At 39.7% G+C, this 15804-nt stretch overlaps 8 non-coding genes across 8 annotated transcripts; all 8 read left to right on the top strand.

The window, feature by feature from the left end:
• Positions 1 to 1415: 1415 nt before the first annotated feature.
• On the top strand, positions 1416 to 1488 carry trnar-acg. The gene has a single exon. It is a non-coding gene; the product is annotated as a tRNA-Arg (tRNA).
• Positions 1489 to 2354: 866 nt separating this feature from the next.
• Positions 2355 to 2425, top strand: trnae-uuc. Its single transcript has one exon. It is a non-coding gene; the product is annotated as a tRNA-Glu (tRNA).
• Positions 2426 to 2731: 306 nt separating this feature from the next.
• trnar-acg lies at positions 2732 to 2804 on the top strand. The gene has a single exon. It is a non-coding gene; the product is annotated as a tRNA-Arg (tRNA).
• Positions 2805 to 3389: 585 nt separating this feature from the next.
• Positions 3390 to 3462, top strand: trnar-acg. The gene has a single exon. It is a non-coding gene; the product is annotated as a tRNA-Arg (tRNA).
• Positions 3463 to 4326: 864 nt separating this feature from the next.
• Positions 4327 to 4398, top strand: trnae-uuc. Its single transcript has one exon. It is a non-coding gene; the product is annotated as a tRNA-Glu (tRNA).
• Positions 4399 to 4694: 296 nt separating this feature from the next.
• Positions 4695 to 4767, top strand: trnar-acg. Its single transcript has one exon. It is a non-coding gene; the product is annotated as a tRNA-Arg (tRNA).
• A 3250-nt stretch (positions 4768 to 8017) lies between these two features.
• Positions 8018 to 8090, top strand: trnar-acg. Its single transcript has one exon. It is a non-coding gene; the product is annotated as a tRNA-Arg (tRNA).
• Positions 8091 to 8676: 586 nt separating this feature from the next.
• trnar-acg lies at positions 8677 to 8749 on the top strand. The gene has a single exon. It is a non-coding gene; the product is annotated as a tRNA-Arg (tRNA).
• The last annotated feature ends 7055 nt before the right edge of the window (positions 8750 to 15804 follow it).

Genomic DNA, 15804 nt, shown 5'->3' with positions numbered 1-15804 from the left:
TATGCATCTGAAACAGAAAACCAAGGAACCTTTTTGCTGACAGACGCCATGACTGTGTACACTGTTCTAGCTGTGATCTGACTTCAGCTTAGACGTGGGGCCAGTGGCGCAATGGATAACGTGTCTGACTACGGATCAGAAGATTCTAGGTTTGACTCCTGGCTGGCTCAATACTTTATTTAATTGACTGAAATCAAGCTGGGAATGATACTGTATACCTTTCAGTGCTTCTGGCTGTTCTCACTTCAAACACATTTTAGACAGATTTCATCTGGACATTCCTCAACATCTCTGAGAAAAAAAGATGTAGTTTTTGAATCCAACAGGCATAATGTCAACATTTAAAGATTTGTCTGTGATGTGTATTTTAAGTATGTGTCTTTCCATATGGTCTAGCGGTTAGGATTCCTGGTTTTCACCCAGGTGGCCCGGGTTCAACTCCCGGTATGGGAAACAATAACTTGTCATTAGGTACGCACTTGTCTAACAACAGATGCAGTACTTTCACACAACACAACAATATTCACTCAGCAACAGGAAATGTGACATGTTATGTAGATTCATATTATATAACATTTTTTAAACGTTGAATACACTTCATGGCTGCATTTCTTGCTCTGCAGTAAAATTCATGCAACAACAGGAGGATCAAATTAACATATGCATCTGAAACAGAAAGCCAAGGAACCTTGTTGTTGAGAGACGCTATGACTGTGTACACTGGTCTAGCTGTGACCTGACTTCATTTTAGACGTGGGGCCAGTGGAGCAATGGATAACGTGTCTGACTACGGATCAGAAGATTCTAGGTTTGACTCCTGGCTGGCTCAATACTTTATTTAATTGACTGAAATCAAGCTGGGAATGATACTGTATACCTTTCAGTGCTTCTGGCTGTTCTCACTTCAAACACATTTTAGACAGATTTCATCTGGACATTCCTCAACATCTCTGAGAAAAAAAGATGTAGTTTTTGAATCCAACAGGCATAATGTCAACATTTAAAGATTTGTCTGTGATGTGTATTTTAAGTATGTGTCTTTCCATATGGTCTAGCGGTTAGGATTCCTGGTTTTCACCCAGGTGGCCCGGGTTCAACTCCCGGTATGGGAAACAATAACTTGTCATTAGGTACGCACTTGTCTAACAACAGATGCAGTACTTTCACACAACACAACAATATTCACTCAGCAACAGGAAATGTGACATGTTATGTAGATTCATATTATATAACATTTTTTAAACGTTGAATACACTTCATGGCTGCATTTCTTGCTCTGCAGTAAAATTCATGCAACAACAGGAGGATCAAATTAACATATGCATCTGAAACAGAAAGCCAAGGAACCTTGTTGTTGAGAGACGCTATGACTGTGTACACTGGTCTAGCTGTGACCTGACTTCGTTTTAGACGTGGGGCCAGTGGCGCAATGGATAACGTGTCTGACTACGGATCAGAAGATTCTAGGTTCGACTCCTGGCTGGCTCAATACTTTATTTAATTGACTGAAATCAAGCTCGGAAACGATACTGTATATCTTTCAGTGCTTCTGGCTGTTCTCACTTTAAACACATTTTAGATGGATTTCATCTGGACATTCCCCAACATCCCTGAGAAAAAAGATGTAGTTTTTGAATCCAACAGGCATAATGTCAACATTTAAAGATTTGTCTGTGATGTGTATTTTAAGTATGTTTCTTCCCATATGGTCTAGCGGTTAGGATTCCTGGATTTCACCCAGGTGGCCCGGGTTCAACTCCCGGTATGGGAAAGAATAACTCATCGTTAGGTACGCACTTGTGTAACAACAGATTCAGCAGTTTCACAAAACAGTATTCCCTCAGCAACAGCAAATGTGACATGTCATGTAGATTCCAATTATACAAGGCTTTTTAAAAGATGAATACACTTCATGGCTGCATTTCTTGCTCTGCAGTAAAATTCATGCAACAACAGGAGGATCAAATTAAGATATGCATCTGAAACAGAAACCCAAGGAACCTTGTTGTTGAGAGACGCTATGACTGTGTACACTGGTCTAGCTGTGATCTGACTTCGTTTTAGACGTGGGGCCAGTGGCGCAATGGATAATGTGTCTGACTATGGATCAGAAGATTCTAGGTTTGACTCCTGGCTGGCTCAATACTTTGTTTGATTGACTGAAATCAAGCTGGGAATGATACTGTATACCTTTCACTGCTTCTGGCTGTTCTCACTTTAAACACATTTTAGACGGATTTCATCTGGACATTCCCCAACATCTCTGAGAAAAAAAGATGTAGCTTTTAAATCCAACAGGCATAATGTCAACATTTAAAGATTTGTCTGTGATGTGTATTTTAAAGTATGTTTCTTCCCATATGGTCTAGCGGTAGGATTCCTGGTTTTCACCCAGGTGGCCCGGGTTCAACTCCCGGTATGGGAAAGAATAACTTGTCATTAGGTACGCACTTGTGTAACAACAGATGCAGTACTTTCACACAACACAACAATATTTACTCAGCAACATGAAATGTGACATGTCATGTAGATTCGAATTATACAATTATTTTTAAACGTTGAATACACTTCATGGCTGCATTTCTTGCTCTGCAGTAAAATTCATGCAACAACAGGAGGATCAAATTAAGATATGCATCTGAAACAGAAAAACCAAGGAACCTTGTTGTTGAGAATCTATGACTGTGTACACTGGTCTAGCTGTGACCTGACTTCAGCTTTTTTAGACGTGGGGCCAGTGGCGCAATGGATAACGTGTCTGACTACGGATCAGAAGATTCTAGGTTCGACTCCTGGCTGGCTCAATACTTTATTTAATTGACTGAAATCAAGCTCGGAATGATACTGTATATCTTTCAGTGCTTCTGGCTGTTCTCACTTTAAACACATTTTAGATGGATTTCATCTGGACATTCCCCAACATCTCTGAGAAAAAAGATGTAGTTTTTGAATCCAACAGGCATAATGTCAACATTTAAAGATTTGTCTGTGATGTGTATTTTAAGTATGTGTCTTCCCATATGGTCTAGCGGTTAGGATTCCTGGATTTCACCCAGGTGGCCCGGGTTCAACTCACGGTATGGGAAATAATAACTTGTCATTAGGTACGCACTTGTGTAACAACAGATTCAGTACTTTCACACAACACAACAATATTCACTCAGCAACATGAAATGTGACATGTCATGTAGATTCGAATTATACAATTATTTTTAAACGTTGAATACACTTCATGGCTGCATTTCTTGCTCTGCAGTAAAATTCATGCAACAACAGGAGGATCAAATTAACATATGCATCTGAAACAGAAACCCAAGGAACCTTGTTGTTGAGAGACGCTATGACTGTGTACACTGGTCTAGCTGTGACCTGACTTCGTTTTAGACGTGGGGCCAGTGGCGCAATGGATAACGTGTCTGACTACGGATCAGAAGATTCTAGGTTCGACTCCTGGCTGGCTCAATACTTTATTTAATTGACTGAAATCAAGCTCGGAATGATACTGTATATCTTTCAGTGCTTCTGGCTGTTCTCACTTTAAACACATTTTAGATGGATTTCATCTGGACATTCCCCAACATCTCTGAGAAAAAAGATGTAGTTTTTGAATCCAACAGGCATAATGTCAACATTTAAAGATTTGTCTGTGATGTGTATTTTAAGTATGTGTCTTCCCATATGGTCTAGCGGTTAGGATTCCTTGATTTCACCCAGGTGGCCCGGGTTCAACTCCCGGTATGGGAAAGAATAACTCATCGTTAGGTACGCACTTGTGTAACAACAGATTCAGCAGTTTCACAAAACAGTATTCCCTCAGCAACAGCAAATGTGACATGTCATGTAGATTCCAATTATACAAGGCTTTTTAAAAGATGAATACACTTCATGGCTGCATTTCTTGCTCTGCAGTAAAATTCATGCAACAACAGGAGGATCAAATTAAGATATGCATCTGAAACAGAAAACCAAGGAACCTTGTTGTTGACAGACGCCATGACTGTGTACACTGGTCTAGCTGTGACCTGACTTCAGCTTAGATGTGGTGCCAGTGGCGAAATGGATAACGTGTCTGACTACGGATCAGAAGATTCTAGGTTCGACTCCTGGCTGGCTCAATACTTTATGTAATTGACTGAAATCAAGCTGGGAATGATACTGTATACCTTTCAGTGCTTCTGGCTGTTCTCACTTTAAAAACATTTTAGACGGATTTCATCTGGACATTCCCCAACATCTCTGAGAAAAAAAGATGTAGTTTTTGAATCCAACAGGCATAATGTCAACATTTAAAGATTTGTCTGTGATGTGTATTTTAAGTATGTGTCTTCCCATATGGTCTAGCGGTTAGGATTCCTGGTTTTCACCCAGGTGGCCCGGGTTCAACTCCCGGTATGGGAAATAATAACTTGTCATTAGGTACGCACTTGTGTAACAACAGATGCAGTACTTTCACACAACACAACAATATTCACTCAGCAATGTGACATGTCATGTAGATTCGAATTATACAATTATTTTTAAACGTTGAATACACTTCATGGCTGCATTTCTTGCTCTGCAGTAAAATTCATGCAACAACAGGAGGATCAAATTAAGATATGCATCTGAAACAGAAACCCAAGGAACCTTGTTGTTGAGAGACGCTATGACTGTGTACACTGGTCTAGCTGTGACCTGACTTTGTTTTAGACGTGGGGCCAGTGGCGCAATGGATAACGTGTCTGACTACGGATCAGAAGATTCTAGGTTCGACTCCTGGCTGGCTCAATACTTTGTTTGATTTACTGAAATCAAGCTGGGAATGATACTGTATACCTTTCAGTGCTTCTGGCTGTTCTCACTTTAAACACATTTTAGACGGATTTCATCTGGACATTCCCCAACATCTCTGAGAAAAAAAGATGTAGCTTTTAAATCCAACAGGCATAATGTCAACATTTAAAGATTTGTCTGTGATGTGTATTTTAAGTATGTGTCTTCCCATATGGTCTAGCGGTTAGGATCCCTGGTTTTCACCCAGGTGGCCAGGGTTCAACTCCTGGTATGGGAAAGAATAACTTGTCATTAGGTACGCACTTGTGTAACAACAGATGCAGTACTTTCACACAACACAACAATATTCACTCAGCAACAGGAAATGTGACATGTTATGTAGATTCATATTATATAACGTTTTTTAAACATTGAATACACTTCATGGCTGCATTTCTTGCTCTGCAGTAAAATTCATGCAACAACAGGAGGATCAAATTAAGATATGCATCTGAAACAGAAAACCAAGGAACCTTGTTTTTGACAGACGCCATGACTGTGTACACTGGTCTAGCTGTGACCTGACTTCAGCTTAGACGTGGTGCCAGTGGCGAAATGGATAACGTGTCTGACTACGGATCAGAAGATTCTAGGTTTGACTCCTGGCTGGCTCAATACTTTATGTAATTGACTGAAATCAAGCTGGGAATGATACTGTATACCTTTCAGTGCTTCTGGCTGTTCTCACTTTAAAAACATTTTAGACGGATTTCATCTGGACATCTCTGAGAAAAAAAGATGTAGTTTTTGAATCCAACAGGCATAATGTCAACATTTAAAGATTTGTCTGTGATGTGTATTTTAAGTATGTCTCTTCCCATATGGTCTAGCGGTTAGGATTCCTGGTTTTCACCCAGGTGGCCGGGGTTCAACTCCCGGTATGGGAAAGAATATCTTTTGGTGTGGTACGCACTTGTGTAACAACAGATGCAGCAGTTTCTCACAACACAACAATATTCTCTCAGCAACAGGAAGAGTCATGTAGATTCAAATTATACAAGGCATTTTAAACGTTTGAATACACTTCATGGCTGCATTTCTTGCTCTACAGTAAAATTCATGCAACAACAGGAGGATCAAATTAACATATGCATCTGAAACCGAAAACCAAGGAACCTTGTTTTTGACAGACGCTATGACTGTGTACATTGGTCTAGCTGTGACCTGACTTCAGCTTAGACGTGGGGCCAGTGTTGCAATGGATAACGTGTCTGAATACGGATAAGAAGATTCTAGGTTCGACTCTGGCTGGCTCAATACTTTGTTTAATCGACTGAAATCAAGCTGGGAATGATACTGTATACCTTTCAGTGCTTCTGGCTGTTCTCACTTCAAACACATTTTAGACAGATTTCATCTGGACATTCCCCAACATCTCTGGCCAGGTTCAACTCCCGGTATGGGAAAGAATATATTTTCTTTAGGTACCCACTTGTGTAACAACAGATGCAGCAGTTTCTCACAACACAACAATATTCCCTAAGCAACAGGAAATGTGACTTGTTATGTAGATTAAAATTATACAAGGCTTTTTAAACGTTGAATACACTTCATGGCTGCATTTCTTGCTCTGCAGTAAAATTCATGCAACAACAGGAGGATCAAATGAAGATATGCATCTGAAACAGAAAACCAAGGAACCTTTTTGTTGACAGACGCCATGACTGTGTACACTGTTCTAGCTGTGACCTGACTTCAGTTTAGACGTGGGGCCAGTGGTGCAATGGATAACGTGTCTGACTACGGATCAGAAGATTCTAGGTTCGACTCCTGGCTGGCTCAATACTTTATTTAATTGACTGAAATCAAGCTGGGAATGATACTGTATACCTTTCAGTGCTTCTGGCTGTTCTCACTTCAAACACATTTTAGACAGATTTCATCTGGACATTCCCCAACATCTCTGAGAAAAAATATGTAGTTTTTGAATCCAACAGGCATAATATCAACATTTAAAGATTTGTCTGTGATGTGTATTTTAAGTATGTGTCTACCCATATGGTCTAGCGGTTAAGATTCCTGGTTTTCACCCAGGTGTCCCGGGTTCAACTCCCAGTATGGGAAATAATATATTTTCGTTAGGTACACACTTGTGTAACAACAGATGCTTTTAAATCCAACAGGCATAATGTCAACATTTAAAGATTTGTCTGTGATGTGTATTTTAAGTATGTGTCTTCCCATATGGTCTAGTGGTTAGGATTCCTGGTTTTCATCCAGGTGGCCCGGGTTCATCTCCGGTATGGGAAAGAATATATTTTTGTTAGGTACCCACTTGTGTAACAACAGATGCAGCAGTTTCTCACAACACAACAATATTCCCTCAGCAACAGGAAATGTGACTTGTTATGTAGATTCAAATTATACATGGCTTTTTAAACGTTGAATACACTTCATGGCTGCATTTCTTGCTCTGCAGTAAAATTCATGCAACAACAGGAGGATCAAATTAAGATATGCATCTGAAACAGAAAACCAAGGAACCTTGTTGTTGACAGACGCCATGACTGTGTACACTGGTCTAGCTGTGACCTGACTTCAGCTTAGACGTGGGGCCAGTGGCGCAATGGATAACGTGTCTGACTACAGATCAGAAGATTCTAGGTTCGACTCCTGGCAGGCTCAATACTTTATTTAATTGACTGAAATCAAGCTCAGAATGATACTGTATATCTTTCAGTGCTTCTGGCTGTTCTCACTTTAAACACATTTTAGACGGATTTCATCTGGACATTCCCCAACATCTCTGAGAAAAAGATGTAGTTTTTGAATCCAACAGGCATAATGTCAACATTTAAAGATTTGTCTGTGATGTGTATTTTAAGTATATTTCTTCCCATATGGTCTAGCGGTTAGGATTCCTGGTTTTCACCCAGGTGGCCGTGTTCAACTCCCGGTATGGGAAAGAACATATTTTCTTTAGGTACCCACTTGTGTAACAACAGATGCAGCAGTTTCTCACAACACAATATTCCCTCAGCAACAGGAAATGTGACTTGTTATGTAGATTAAAATTATACAAGGCTTTTTAAACGTTGAATACACTTCATGGCTGCATTTCTTGCTCTGCAGTAAAATTCATGCAACAACAGGAGGATCAAATTAACATATGCATCTGAAACAGAAAACCAAGGAACCTTTTTGCTGACAGACGCCATGACTGTGTACACTGTTCTAGCTGTGACCTGACTTCAGCTTAGACGTGGGGCCAGTGGCGCAATGGATAACGTGTCTGACTACGGATCAGAAGATTCTAGGTTCGACTCCTGGCTGGCTCAATACTTTATTTAATTGACTGAAATCAAGCTGGGAATGATACTGTATACCTTTCAGTGCTTCTGGCTGTTCTCACTTCAAACACATTTTAGACAGATTTCATCTGGACATTCCCCAACATCTCTGAGAAAAAAAGATGTAGTTTTTGAATCCAACAGGCATGATGTCAACATTTAAAGATTTGTCTGTGATATGTATTTTAAGTATGTGTCTTCCCATATGGTCTAGCGTTTAGGATTCCTGGTTTTCACCCAGGTGGCCTGGGTTCAACTCCCGGTATGGGAAAGAATAACTTGTCATTAGGTACGCACTTGTGTAACAACAGATGCAGTACTTTCACACAACACAACAATATTCACTCAGCAACAGGAAATGTGACATGTTATGTAGATTCATATTATATAATGTTTTTTAAACGTTGAATACACTTCATGGCTGCATTTCTTGCTCTGCAGTAAAATTCATGCAACAACAGGAGGATCAAATTAAGATATGCATCTGAAACAGAAAACCAAGGAACCTTGTTGTTGAGAGACGCTATGACTGTGTACACTGGTCTAGCTATGACCTGACTTAAGCTTAGATGTGGGGCCAGTGGCGCAATGGATAACGTGTCTGACTACGGATCAGAAGATTCTAGGTTCGACTCCTGGCTGGCTCAATAATTTACTTAATTGACTGAAATCAAGCTGGGAATGATACTGTTTACCTTTCAGTGCTTCTGGCTGTTCTCACTTCAAACACATTATAGATGGATTTCATCTGGACATTCCCCAACCTCTCTGAGAAAAGAGATGTTGCTTTTAAATCCAACAGGCATAATGTCAACATTTAAAGATTTGTCTGTGATGTGTATTTTAAGTATGTGTCTTCCCATATGGTCTAGCAGTTAGGATTCCTGGTTTTCACCCAGGTTGCCTGGGTTCAACTCCCGGTATGGGAAAGAATATCTTGTCGTTAGGTACTCACTTGTGTAACAAAAGATGCAGCATTTTCTCAGAACACAACAGTATTCCCTCAGGAAATGTTACATTTTATGTAGATTCAAATTATACAAGGGTTTTTAAACGTTGAATAGGATTCCTGGTTTTCACCCAGGTGGTATGGGAAAGAATATCTTTTCGTAAGGTACCCACTTGTGTAACAACAGATGCAGCAGTTTCTCACAACACAACAATATTCCCTCAGCAACAGGAAATGTGACTTGTTATGTAGATTCAAATTATACAAGGGTTTTTAAACGTTGAATAGGATTCCTGGTTTTCACCCAGGTGGCCTAGGTTCAACTCCCGGTATAAGAAAGAATAACTTGTGTTAGGTACGCACTTGTGTAACAACAGATGCAGCAGTTTCACAAAACAATATTCCCTCAGCAACAGGAAATGTCACATGTTATGTAGATTCATATTATATAACGTTTTTTAAACGTTGAATACACTTCATGGCTGCATTTCTTGCTCTGCAGTAAAATTCATGCAACAACAGGAGGATCAAATTAACATATGCATCTGAAACAGAAAACCAAGGAACCTTGTTGTTGAGAAACGCTATGACTGTGTACACTGGTCTAGCTGTGACCTGACTTCATCTTAGACGTGTTGCCAGTGGCGCAATGGATAACTTGTTTGACTACGGATTAGAAGATTCTAGGTTCGACTCCTGGCTGTCTCAATACTTTGTTTAATTGACTGAAATCAAGCAGGGAATGATACTGTATTAAAAAAAGATGTAGCTTTTATATCAAACAGGCATAATGTCAACATTTAAAGATTTGACTGTGATGTGTATTTTAAGCTGGGAATGATACTGTATACCTTTCAGTGCTTCTGGCTGTTCTCACATTAAACACATTTTAGACGGATTTCATCTGGACATTCCCCAAAATCTCTGAGAAAAAAGATGTAGCTTTTAAATCCAACAGGCATGATGTCAACATTTAAAGATTTGTCTGTGATGTGTATTTTAAGTATGTGTCTTCCCATATGGTCTAGAGGTTAGGATTCCTGGTTTTCACCCAGGTGGCCCGGGTTCAACTCCCGGTATGGGAAAGAATAACTTGTCATTAGGTACGCACTTGTGTAACAACAGATGCAGTACTTTCACACAACACAACAATATTCACTCAGCAACAGGAAATGTGACTTGTTATGTAGATTCATATTATATAACGTTTTTTAAACGTTGAATACACTTCATGGCTGCATTTCTTGCTCTGCGGTAAAATTCATGCAACAACAGGAGGATCAAATTAACATATGCATCTGAAACAGAAAACCAAGGAACCTTGTTGTTGAGAAACGCTATGACTGTGTACACTGGTCTAGCTGTGACCTGACTTCGACTTAGATGTGGTGCCACTGGCGCAATGGATAACGTGTCTGACTACGGATCAGAAGATTGTAGGTTCAACTCCTGGCTGTCTCAATACTTTGTTTAATTGACTGAAATCAAGCAGGGAATGATACTGTATTAAAAAAAGATGTAGCTTTTAAATCAAACAGGCATAATGTCAACATTTAAAGATTTGACTGTGATGTGTATTTTAAGTATGTTTCTTCCCATATGGTCTAGCGGTAAGGATTCCTGGTTTTCACCCAGGTGGCCAGGTTTCAATTCCCGGTATGAGAAAGAATATATTTTCGTTAGGTACCCACGTGTGCAACAACAGATGCAGCAGTTTCTCACAACACAACAATATTCCCTCAGTAACAGGAAATGTGACATATTATGTAGATTCAAATTATACAAAGCTTTTTAAACGTTGAATACACTTCATGGCTGCATTTCTTGCTCTGCAGTAAAATTCATGCAACAACAGGAGGATCAAATTAAGATATGCATCTGAAACAGAAAACCAAGGAAACTTCTTGTTGAGAGACGCTATGACTGTGTACACTGGTCTAGCTGTGACCTGACTTCAGCTTAGATGTGGGGCCAGTGGCGCAATGGATAACGTGTCTGACTACGGATCAGAAGATTCTAGGTTCGACTCCTGGCTTGATCAATACTTTATTTAATTGACTGAAATCAAGCTGGGAATGATACTGTATAACTTTCAGTGCTTCTGGCTGTTCTCACTTCAAACACATTTTAGACGGATTTCATCTGGACATTCCCCAACATCTCTGAGAAAAAAAGATGTAGCTTTTAAATCCAACAGGCATAATGTCAACATTTAAAGATTTGACTGTGATGTGTATTTTAAGTATGTTTCTTCCCATATGGTCTAGCGGTAAGGATTCCTGGTTTTCACCCAGGTGGCCAGGTTTCAATTCCCGGTATGAGAAAGAATATATTGTCGTTAGGTACCCACGTGTGCAACAACAGATGCAGCAGTTTCTCACAACACAACAATATTCCCTCAGTAACAGGAAATGTGACTTATTATGTAGATTCAAATTATACAAAGCTTTTTAAACGTTGAATACACTTCATGGCTGCATTTCTTGCTCTGCAGTAAAATTCATGCAACAACAGGAGGATCAAATTAAGATATGCATCTGAAACAGAAAACCAAGGAACCTTTTTGTTGACAGACGCTATGACTGTGTACACTGGTCTAGCTGTGACCTGACTTCATTTTAGACGTGGGGCCAGTGGCACAATGGATAACGTGTCTGACTACAGATCAGAAGATTCTAGGTTCGACTCCTGGCTTGCTCAATATTTTGTTTAATTGACTGAAATCAAGCTGTGAATGATACTGTATTTTCAGTGCTTCTGGCTGTTCTCACTTCAAACACATTTTACACGGATTTCATCTGGACATTCCCCAACATCTCTGAGAAAAAAAGATGTAGCTTTTAAATCCAACAGGCATGATGTCAACATTTAAAGATTTGTCTGTGATGTGTATTTTAAGTATTTATCTTCCCATATGGTCTAGGCCTTATGATTCCTGGTTTTCACCCAGGTGTCCCGGGTTCAAGTCCCGATATCGGAAAGAATATATTTTCGTTAGGTATCCACGTGTGCAACAACAGATGCAGCAGTTTCACACAACACAACAATATTCCCTCAGCAACAGGAAATGTGACTTGTTATGTAGATTCATATTATACAATTATTTTTAAACATTGAATACACTTCATGGCTGCATTTCTTGCTCTGCAGTAAAATTCATGCAACAACAGGAGGATCAAATTAACATATGCATCTGAAACAGAAAACCAAGGAACCTTGTTGTTGAGAAACGCTATGACTGTGTACACTGGTCTAGCTGTGACCTGAATTCGGCTTAGACGTGGTGCCACTGGCGCAATGGATAACGTGTCTGACTACGGATCAGAAGATTCTAGGTTCGACTCCTGGCTGTCTCAATACTTTGTTTAATTGACTGAAATCAAGCAGGGAATGATACTGTATTAAAAAAAGATGTAGCTTTTAAATCAAACAGGCATAATGTCAACATTTAAAGATTTGACTGTGATGTGTATTTTAAGTATGTTTCTTCCCATATGGTCTAGCGGTAAGGATTCCTGGTTTTCACCCAGGTGGCCAGGTTTCAATTCCCGGTATGAGAAAGAATATATTGTCGTTAGGTACCCACGTGTGCAACAACAGATGCAGCAGTTTCTCACAACACAACAATATTCCCTCAGCAACAGGAAATGCGACTTGTTATGTAGATTCAAATTATACAAAGCTTTTTAAACGTTGAATACACTTCATGGCTGCATTTCTTGCTCTGCAGTAAAATTCATGCAACAACAGGAGGATCAAATTAAGATATGCATCTGAAACAGAAAACCAAGGAACCTTGTTGTTGACAGACGCCATGACTGTGTACACTGGTCTAGCTGTGACCTGACTTCAGCTTAGACGTGGGGCCAGTGGCGCAATGGATAACGTGTCTGACTACAGATCAGAAGATTCTAGGTTCGACTCCTGACAGGCTCAATACTTTATTTAATTGACTGAAATCAAGCTCGGAATGATACTGTATATCTTTCAGTGCTTCTGGCTGTTCTCACTTTAAACACATTTTAGACGGATTTCATCTGGACATTCCCCAACATCTCTGAGAAAAAAGATGTAGTTTTTGAATCCAACAGGCATAATGTCAACATTTAAAGATTTGTCTGTGATGTGTATTTTAAGTATATGTCTTCCCATATGGTCTAGCGGTTAGGATTCCTGGTTTTCACCCAGGTGGCCGTGTTCAACTCCCGGTATGGGAAAGAACATATTTTCTTTAGGTACCCACGTGTGCAACAACAGATGCAGCAGTTTCACACAACACAACAATATTCCCTCAGCAACAGGAAATGTGACTTGTTATGTAGATTCATATTATACAATTATTTTTAAACGTTGAATACACTTCATGGCTGCATTTCTTGCTCTGCAGTAAAATTCATGCAACAACAGGAGGATCAAATTAACATATGCATCTTAAACAGAAAACCAAGGAACCTTGTTGTTGAGAAACGCTATGACTGTGTACACTGGTCTAGCTGTGACCTGACTTCAGCTTAGCCGTGGTGCCACTGGCGCAATGGATAACGTGTCTGACTACGGATCAGAATATTCTAGGTTCAACTCCTGGCTGTCTCAATACTTTGTTTAATTGACTGAAATCAAGCAGGGAATGATACTGTATTAAAAAAAGATGTAGCTTTTAAATCAAACAGGCATAATGTCAACATTTAAAGATTTGTCTGTGATGTGTATTTTAAGTATGTGTCTTCCCATATGGTCTAGCGTTTAGGATTCCTGATTTTCACCCAGGTGGCCCGTGTTCAACTCCCGGTATGGGAAAGAATAACTTGTCATTAAGTACGCACTTGTGTAACAACAGATGCAGTACTTTCTCACAACACAACAATATTCTCTCAGCAACAGGAAAAGTCATGTAGATTCAAATTATACAAGGCTTTTTAAACGTTTGAATACACTTCATGGCTGCATTTCTTGCTCTACAGTAAAATTCATGCAACAACAGGAGGATCAAATTAACATATGCATCTGAAACCGAAAACCAAGGAACCTTATTTTTGACAGACGCTATGACTGTGTACATTGGTCTAGCTGTGACCTGACTTCAGCTTAGACGTGGGGCCAGTGTTGCAATGGATAACGTGTCTGAATACGGATAAGAAGATTCTAGGTTCGACTCCTGGCTGGCTCAATACTTTGTTTAATCGACTGAAATCAAGCTGGGAATGATACTGTATACCTTTCAGTGCTTCTGGCTGTTCTCACTTCAAACACATTTTAGACAGATTTCATCTGGACATTCCCCAACATCTCTGGCCAGGTTCAACTCCCGGTATGGGAAAGAATATATTTTCTTTAGGTACACACTTGTGTAACAACAGATGCTTTTAAATCCAACAGGCATAATGTCAACATTTAAAGATTTGTCTGTGATGTGTATTTTAAGTATGTGTCTTCCCATATGGTCTAGTGGTTAGGATTCCTGGTTTTCACCCAGGTGGCCCGGGTTCATCTCCCGGTATGGGAAAGAATATATTTTCGTTAGGTACCCACTTGTGTAACAACAGATGCAGCAGTTTCTCACAACACAACAATATTCCCTCAGCAACAGGAAATGTGACTTGTTATGTAGATTCAAATTATACATGGCTTTTTAAACGTTGAATACACTTCATGGCTGCATTTCTTGCTCTGCAGTAAAATTCATGCAACAACAGGAGGATCAAATTAAGATATGCATCTGAAACAGAAAACCAAGGAACCTTGTTGTTGACAGACGCCATGACTGTGTACACTGGTCTAGCTGTGACCTGACTTCAGCTTAGACGTGGGGCCAGTGGCGCAATGGATAACGTGTCTGACTACAGATCAGAAGATTCTAGGTTCGACTCCTGGCAGGCTCAATACTTTATTTAATTGACTGAAATCAAGCTCGGAATGATACTGTATATCTTTCAGTGCTTCTGGCTGTTCTCACTTTAAACACATTTTAGACGGATTTCATCTGGACATTCCCCAACATCTCTGAGAAAAAAAGATGTAGTTTTTGAATCCAACAGGCATAATGTCAACATTTAAAGATTTGTCTGTGATGTGTATTTTAAGTATATGTCTTCCCATATGGTCTAGCGGTTAGGATTCCTGGTTTTCACCCAGGTGGCCGTGTTCAACTCCCGGTATGGGAAAGAACATATTTTCTTTAGGTACCCACTTGTGTAACAACAGATGCAGCAGTTTCTCACAACACAATATTCCCTCAGCAACAGGAAATGTGACTTGTTATGTAGATTAAAATTATACAAGGCTTTTTAAACGTTGAATACACTTCATGGCTGCATTTCTTGCTCTGCAGTAAAATTCATGCAACAACAGGAGGATCAAATTAAGATATGCATCTGAAACAGAAAACCAAGGAACCTTGTTGTTGACAGACGCCATGACTGTGTACACTGGTCTAGCTGTGACCTGACTTCAGCTTAGACGTGGGGCCAGTGGCGCAATGGATAACGTGTCTGACTACAGATCAGAAGATTCTAGGTTCGACTCCTGACAGGCTCAATACTTTATTTAATTGACTGAAATCAAGCTCGGAATGATACTGTATATCTTTCAGTGCTTCTGGCTGTTCTCACTTTAAACACATTTTAGACGGATTTCATCTGGACATTCCCCAACATCTCTGAGAAAAAAGATGTAGTTTTTGAATCCAACAGGCATAATGTCAACATTTAAAGATTTGTCTGTGATGTGTATTTTAAGTATATGTCTTCCCATATG

This window comes from Oncorhynchus gorbuscha, unplaced genomic scaffold, assembly GCF_021184085.1.
Source record: "Oncorhynchus gorbuscha isolate QuinsamMale2020 ecotype Even-year unplaced genomic scaffold, OgorEven_v1.0 Un_scaffold_785, whole genome shotgun sequence".
NCBI lineage: Eukaryota > Metazoa > Chordata > Actinopteri > Salmoniformes > Salmonidae > Oncorhynchus > Oncorhynchus gorbuscha.
Note: the sequence above shows the minus strand (reverse complement) of the source record. Positions and strands in the feature narration are given on the sequence as shown.